This window comes from Anomaloglossus baeobatrachus, chromosome 10, assembly GCF_048569485.1.
Source record: "Anomaloglossus baeobatrachus isolate aAnoBae1 chromosome 10, aAnoBae1.hap1, whole genome shotgun sequence".
NCBI lineage: Eukaryota > Metazoa > Chordata > Amphibia > Anura > Aromobatidae > Anomaloglossus > Anomaloglossus baeobatrachus.
In genome coordinates, this window is record NC_134362.1 from 195022798 (window position 1) to 195029100 (window position 6303).

Here is a 6303-nt window from a genome sequence, read left to right on the forward strand (position 1 = left end):
CCGCCAGTCTGGAGATTGGAGGATCCACCTTAGGACACTGAGTCCAGCCCTTGACAACCTCGGGGGGGGGAAGGGATAACGTGTGTCCTTAAGGCGCTTGGAAAAACGCTTGTCTGGACAGTCTCGGTTTTTCTGGATTGCCTCTCTGAAGTCAGAGTGATCCAGAAACATATTTAATGTACGCTTTGGAAACCTGAAACGGAATTTCTCCTGAGAAGCTGACTCCTCAATTGGAGGAGCTGGGGGAGAAATATCCAACACCTGATTGATGGTCGCTATAAGGTCATTCACTACTGCGTCACCTTCAGGTGTATCTAGGTTGAGGGCGGCTTCAGGATCAGAATCCTGATCTGATACCTCCGCTTCATCCTCCAGAGAGTCCCCCTGCTGGGACCCTGAACAGTGTGATGAAGTGGAGGGAATTTCCCAGCGACCCCGCTTGGGCGGCCTGGGACTGCGGTCCGTGTCAGAGACCTCACCCTGGGACCTATGGGTTATCCCCGGGGCACTTTGCTGTTCCAATTGAGGGTGACCAGGGGTCAAGGATTGGATAGAGCCCGGGGCCTGAATCACCGGTCTGGACTGCAATGCTTCCAGTATTTTAGCCGACCATTTATCCATAGTCTCAGACAGTTTGTCAGCAAAAGAAAGAGTAGGACCTAGCATCACCTATTAGGACAGGTGCTCTGGGAAAAAATCGTAGAGAAGAAAATATGAACCCCGGCACACTGTATGGTTTCCCACGAGAAAAACGGACACAAGTTCAGTAATCTTGATCTATTTTTTCTTTTTATTGTGAAGAAGATTCGCATAGTAGAAAGTCCACCTCAAGACAACGTTTCGGCATCAAGCCTTCATCTGGTCGGACAATCTGACTTTAATACATTTTACATGTGGAAAAACGTACAGAAAAAAATTGTGAGAATCATAAAGGACATACAGAGTATGAGAAACGACAATAGTACATACGACCTGATTTAGACATATGTGAACACAAGATATAGAGACCAATGTCACACTAAATAAAGTAATTCTGAATAAAGTAGCTTTGAATACCCATTTACGAGGGATTAGAAAAACGTCTGTGAAAAGTATTGTGCTATATGGAGTCTAGGATTAGGGGGATAAGATGCTCACCCATCCACGTCCGCATCCAGTGAGACGAGGATGGTAAAGAATTAGTAAAGGGTGTTTGCCTAAGAGGGAAGAGAAGAACGAGAAAAAGAGAAAAAGAGAAAAAAACCATAGTAAAGGATTATGTCTTGGTGTGATCTATGGATTGACATGGGGGAGGAAGAGAAGGGAAAAAGAGAGGGAGGACGGTGGAAGGGGAAAGCCATGCCTACCTGCCAAGGACCAGGGTCTAATGCACGTAACCCGTTGCGTAGGTAATATGTTGTATAGGGTAATCCTATGGATGAGATGAATTGGATCAGTGAAGCCAATAAAACAGCAGCATATGTAAAGGCCGGGGATTCTATCTGGACACCTAGGTATACCTGCGGATAGGGTTGTGACCTAAAGACCTAGTCACTGGTATGAGTATCCAATGGTCAGATATGTCAGAATTTGAATGTATTAGGTTCTAGAAGAAAATATACAAATTGAGAGAATATGGTAACAGGTTACTACATATCATTTGGAGAGGAATGAGGTGTAAGGGAACATTTGTAACATAAAAAGGTCATACCAGGTCAAGTACTCTATTGATTTGAACACAGGTAGTGTCATACAATAGTGTTTCGGGTATTATCCCTCTAAGGGAGATGAAAAATTATGGTTAGGGTGACCATATATACGAGAAGGTATGTGTCCGTGAGAACAGTGATGACATGGTATATGAAAGCACTGGCGATAGTGGACAAACATAATGACGTACCTGCGAGTCAATTGATAGCTGTAAACGTAGTAACGGGTATAGGAACCCAATGGTAAAGTATGTCAGACATCAAAGTTATAGATTCTAAAAAAGGGGGAATGTATAAGGGTTAAACGAGATGTGCTGTCTGGAAAAAAAACAGGCACGTTGGGGCACACATACCATTAAGTGACATCACCCGGTGTAGCCGTCAGTTAATGCCAGCACAGATAATGTGGTAATGCTTCCGGTATTATCACTATGCGGGAGACAAAGGGTATAATTAGGGTGGGAGAATCGGGCCATTGGAACGTATACCAAGTAGGGGGATCTACCTTGATACGAAATAAACTATATTCGGGGATTAGACGTATTCTTGGTAGTGCCAAGGGTCCGGCCCAGTCTGTAACTCAAGATAGAAAATAGTGAATAGGTATCCTGTCACATAGGGGATTAATAGTGAGATATTACCGTTATATGTGGAAGGCTGGATCGAGTTCAGGATCTGGGTGTAGGAGCCTCGAATGTGAAAAAGGTATCTGGGCAGGGTGACCTGGCCAGGTAAGAAGAAATGGAAGGCAGGAGAGAGGAGAAGAAGACTATGAGTAAGCATGAATAAGATCAGGAGATGGGGATGCCGAAGTGTATGGGCGAGCCACTTACCCTCCTTGTGTAGATGATCGTGCGTTCTGTGCGTCCTGTGCTGATGGCGGCGCAGCCTCCGTGTTTAAATGGATGGTGCAATCAGGGGCGTAACTTCCGGTGATGACTGGGCGGAAGTGATGCGTGTCGGCGTGAACCGCACGCCGCGCATGCGCAGACAGCACGGATGCTTGTAGTGCCCTGGATCATGGGAGCGGTACGTCATATCCGGTATTTGGAATGCAAGGAAGTGCTGGTGGTGGAACGCAAACAGCGCATGCATATTGGATTCGGTATACTCTGGTGGAAAAAGGTGCTAGAAAGAGTGCTGTGCCGCTCCAATATAATAGGAAGCCATCGTCGGTATATCGGGTGGGGTAGGGCACTGGTGGAAAATAGTAGAGGTGCCTATGAACGGGACGGATAGTTCTGTAAACAAAATGGAAGGAGAATTAGAAATTTATCCAAAGCACAATAACACATACCAAAAGAAAGGTTAATCGGATCAATAAGATATAGGTACTATAATCTCTAAAAAAAGGGAGAGATCCAAGTACTATATGTATACTAAGCACAAAAGCAAGTCATAGTGAAATGATAAGACAATTAATGAAAAGAACATTACAGAGGTCACACTTAGAGACCTGATTCGTATTTTCGATTGAGCCCATGGGGTTCCATAGTGCCCAAAATGTGTATCCATCTAGCTTCTAGTTCAAGGAGGCGCTTGATTCTATTGCCCCCTCTACGGTTCACACAGACCTGATCAATCACTTGATATCTAAGTTGGGAAACATTATGTGCCACTGTCAAAAAGTGATGAGGAATGGGTAATAATGTACGTCCGCAGCGAATATCGGATTTATGTTTGTTTATGCGGTCTCGGACATGTTGGGTAGTCTCACCAACGTATCCGAGACCGCACGGACACTTGATGTAATAAATAACGTATGAACTGTCACACGTATAAAAATTCTTGATGTGAAAGATTCTACCGGTTCTAGGATGCGTGAATGTGTTGCCTCTGGTAACGTTGGAACATTGCGCGCAACTCAGACACGGAAAAGTCCCGAACTGAGGATTACCAATAAACCGTTGCCGGGGAGAGGTGGTGGCGGAACCTATGTCTGCCCGAATGAGCTTATTTTTCAGATTTGGAGATTTCTTATAACAGATTAGTGGTGGGTTATGAAATTCCTGGATGTGAGGATAGGACATTCCCAAAAGCGGCCAGTGTCTGAGAATAATGTTCTTGAGTAAGGGAGAAAAAGGATGGTAGGTGTTAATAAAATAAATACGATTCTTGGTGTCATGTGCTTTCATTGAGGATGTTATGGTCTTCTCGGCTATTTCCTGGGGATACCCCCTCTGGATAAATTTCCCACTCATTTCTTGGTGCCTGCTGGCTCTGGTCTCATTGTCACTAACCAATCTATCCACTCTCGTGTGCTGTGAAATGGGTAGGGACCGCTTGGTATGTCTTGGATGATTACTGGTGTAGTGAAGAAGACTATTACGGTCTACTACAAAGCTACTTTATTCAGAATTACTTTATTTAGTGTGACATTGGTCTCTATATCTTGTGTTCACATATGTCTAAATCAGGTCGTATGTACTATTGTCGTTTCTCATACTCTGTATGTCCTTTATGATTCTCACAATTTTTTTCTGTACGTTTTTCCACATGTAAAATGTATTAAAGTCAGATTGTCCGACCAGATGAAGGCTTGATGCCGAAACGTTGTCTTGAGGTGGACTTTCTACTATGCGAATCTTCTTCACAATAAAAAGAAAAAATAGATCAAGATTACTGAACTTGTGTCCGTTTTTCTCGTGGGAAACCATACAGTGTGCCGGGGTTCATATTTTCTTCAGTTTGTCAGCAAAGGCTGCAAACTCCGTCCCTGTCACCTGGACAGTGGTAGCAGGTGGATCCACCTGGGCCACCTGTAGCAGAGGCTCCGGCTGAGTAAATGCCACAGGGGCCGAGCATTGCACACAATGAGGGTCAGTGGAACCTGCCGGTAGTACAGCTGTACATGAGGTACAGGTTGCAAAGTACGCCTGTGCTTTGGCACCCTTGCTTTTTGCAGATGACATGTTGTCTCCTCTGAGAACAACCAGGAGGGTATATAGCCAAAAATCAACAGAGCGACCGTACAGTGCAATGTATAGCCTATAAGCCTATATATATATATATATATATATATATATATATATATATATATATATATATATCTATATATATATATATATACACACTTCGGTACTCAGTGGGGCCAGCACCACAGGTGCTGCTTACCGACCGCACAGAGCGGTTGTGTGGTCACCAGATTCCCTGCCTGGGTCTCCCTGTGTGGTCTCTCCTCTCCAGCGTCTGAATCGCTGACAGGAATGGCTGCCGGCGTTCTGTGGGGAGGAGGAGACCGTGGGCGTGCCCAAGAAAAGTGCGGGAATCCAGTGCCCCACTGTACTGAGTGAGGAGGGGGGAGGATACTAATGTATGCTCCAGCCCTCCGCTGACGATCCGTGCAGCGTCCCGCCCCTCCCCTGACTGGCAGGCCTGTGGGCGGGAATAAACGACACTAGGCTGCAGAAGCCGGGGACTAAAGTTATAAGCGCGGCCGGCAATAAGCGCGGCCGCGCGGTAGTCCCCCGGCGCACTAACACCTCCAGCAGTGCTGGAAAGTGTCTGGCACAAGCGCTCCATGTCCGGCGCACTAACACACCCAGCAGTGCTGGAAAGTGTCTGGCACAAGCGCTCCATGTCCGGTGCACTAACACACCCAGCAGAGCTGGAAAGTGTCTGGCACAAGCGCTCCATGCCCGGCGCACTAACACACCCAGCAGCGCTGTAATGTGTATGGCACCAGCGCTCCATGCGCGGTCCCCACGGGGACACAGAGTACCTCATAGTAGCAGGGCCTTGTCCCTGACGATACCCAGCTCCTATCCTGCAGATTCCCAGGGGCTGCGGAGGGAGCACGGTCCCAGTGCCTGGAGACCGATCCGGGTCGCACTTCACCCAGAGCCCATTAAAGAAGTTGTCCAGTTACCAAAACTGATTTTTTTTTTTCTGATAAATCTTGCTAATATGTGCCCCTCAACACATCTATTATGTTTTTTCAGCAAAATTACCTTTCATTGTGCACTAGCAGCACACGGTCATTGCTGGCTCCAGCTCTGATGGGGTTAATCTCTCCTCTGACTTCCTGTGTTCAGTTCCTACAAGTCCCAGAATTCTTTGTGGCTTTAGGGCGGTGTCTGGCTTATCTAACACACCCATTGTGTCTAATACACCCACTCTGCTCCCACCCAAACCCTCCTCCCTGCCTCTTCCCAGTGGATGTGCACTCAGAGAAATCACAGATACAGCAGCTCTGCACAGCCAGGGGAAGAAAGTGTGTGCGCGTGTATATACAGTGTGTGTGTGCGTATATACAGTGTGTGTGTGCGTATATACAGTGTGTGAGTGAGTGTGTATGTGAGTGTGTATGTCATACTCACCTGTCTGCAGGGTCCGGGTGCCATGCCTGCTTCCAGCCCCTGTCTCGGTCCCGCCGCTCTGGCTGTGTGCAGTCTCCCCGGTGCATGCACGAAGCTTGCAGGACCTGGCCGTGGATCACCTGATGCAGTCACCTGACGCATCAGATGATCAATTCTCGCCGGCTTTTTCTTGCCCGGCCGGCTATCAGCTGATCCTGCCGTCAGGGGACTTCATCAGCTGATTACCGGCAGCTCCTGCAGTGATGGGCCAGGATCAGACTCCGCTCCAGGAGCTGCCGGTCATCAGCACAGACGTG

At 47.1% G+C, this 6303-nt stretch overlaps 1 long non-coding RNA gene across 13 annotated transcripts; it reads right to left on the minus strand.

Moving 5' to 3' along the window:
* Window positions 1–789: 789 nt before the first annotated feature.
* Window positions 790–5715, minus strand: LOC142254204 (uncharacterized). 13 transcript variants are annotated; one of them, XR_012727202.1, is made up of 4 exons: window positions 5639–5715; window positions 2330–2929; window positions 2194–2261; window positions 790–2117 (listed from the first exon to the last, which is right to left on the minus strand). It is a non-coding gene; the product is annotated as an uncharacterized LOC142254204 (long non-coding RNA). The 13 variants fall into 13 exon arrangements; XR_012727204.1 differs by having other exon boundaries at window positions 790–1585; window positions 1691–1757; window positions 1880–2929; XR_012727205.1 differs by having other exon boundaries at window positions 790–1196; window positions 1347–1411; window positions 1500–2929.
* Between the last annotated feature and the right edge of the window lie 588 nt (window positions 5716–6303).